The sequence below is a fragment of the Meriones unguiculatus genome, chromosome 3 (genome assembly GCF_030254825.1).
Source record: "Meriones unguiculatus strain TT.TT164.6M chromosome 3, Bangor_MerUng_6.1, whole genome shotgun sequence".
In the NCBI taxonomy this organism is placed as follows: Eukaryota; Metazoa; Chordata; class Mammalia; order Rodentia; family Muridae; genus Meriones; species Meriones unguiculatus.
The window spans coordinates 90,840,305-90,842,031 of NC_083351.1; positions in this window are offsets into that span (position 1 = coordinate 90,840,305).

Consider the following 1,727-nt stretch of genomic DNA (forward strand, 5'->3'; position numbering starts at 1 on the left):
TCGATTTAGGGAGTTCCAGGACCACCAAGGCTACAGACTTGTCTCAAAGAAAGGAAAAATAGAAGTTCAGGTTTCCCAGTTATACAAAGAGTTAATTCTCTAGTATGTATAAAGTGTAAAACTGTGTAAAAGTTCCTTGCTATCATTCCAGTTTCTAATCTTTGAAATATATGCAGCTGCTAATTGCTGTCACTGCATTATTTACAGTATGAGCGATCTTATCTCTACACCCAGAGTAGGAACTCTTCTTAATGTAGGTCAACCCCTCCTTTATCCTAGCCGCCCCCTCATGATCACTCATCAAATCTTACTCACCTCCTACCCTTATTTTCCCACTCCTACTACATCCAAGCAACCCCCATGCCCTATTTATTACAAATCATCTGCACTTGTTCTTCATTACACCTTGATTCATGGTCTTGTTACCTATATAGGGTCTTATCTTTTAGATCCATTTCCAAATAAATGTGCGTCCTCCAAACAAAATAGGTCTTCCTAAAATACAGAAGTATCGTATTGTGTCACATCTGTGCTTCCGTTCAGGATAATACTGTTAATTATGCTTAGGCTCCGACTTCTTCCTGCATCTGGGCCTCATTTGACACCAGCTATACCCATGTCATGTTGTTCCCTTGCCCTGTGATGCTTCCTCACTTTAAATCCTCCTTTTCCTTTTCCTCTCTGGCATGGCAACAGCTCCTGTTACATCAGCACTCCACTCAGGTATCCTGAGCTCAGGTGCCCTCACCATATCTTTCCATGGCCTTCAGTATCACCTTTCTTTTGTGTGCACCTTCTGTGTATTTTGTGTAAGATTTTTCTTTAACACGTACACAATTACATTTTGGTAGAAAATGCATGCAAAAAGAGTAAGCATATGCCTACACTAAATTTATCTCATTAACAAAGGAACCCACAGCAGGTGTGTTGGCTCACGACTTTAATCCTAGCACTCCAGAAGCAAGCAGATCGCTGAGTTCGATCTGCTGATCTATGTAGTGAATTCCAGGACAGCCAGAACTACATAGTAAGATCCTGTCTCAACAAAACAAAAAATAAACAAAACAAAACAAAAAACAAAGAAACACATAAAATGGCTTAAAGAGAAAATTTGAAAAGCTAAAATTGTTAAAGCTCATGCAAACAAGATAGAACAGCACATTGCATAATTGAATTTGAATTGAATTGAATTGAATTTGTGGTGCTATGGATTTATCACACAGGTACTTACATGTTAAGTATGTGCTCTACAGTTAGTTGACCAACACCAGGATTCAAATTCTAAGAAATGCTGGTGTATTAGATGTGGTCCTAGTTAAACTGTAGATTTTATCACCTAAGTTTTTATCCCACAGAAGAAGATTAACTCATCAGTTTTGCCTAACCTCAAACTTTTCATGGATGTTAGATATCCAGGACTAATAAATAATAAATGCCAAAGATTAAATGATCATAACAATTCTCTAAAAATATTCAGATGGATTGTTGGAAAATTATCTTCTAAGGTGACATTGGTTGAAATGAACGACATCTTTCTTTTTATTCCTGAGTTTGTAACTTATCTTAGCACTATGCTTTTTTTCTTTTTCTTTCTTTTCTTGAAACATACTTCACTATGTATTACAGACTGACCTGGTACTCATGGCAATTCTCTTGCTTCATCTTTGCAAGTGTTGAGTTTAGAGGTGTGTGTCACAACAGAACTGTACTTTTTAACTCATTCAATC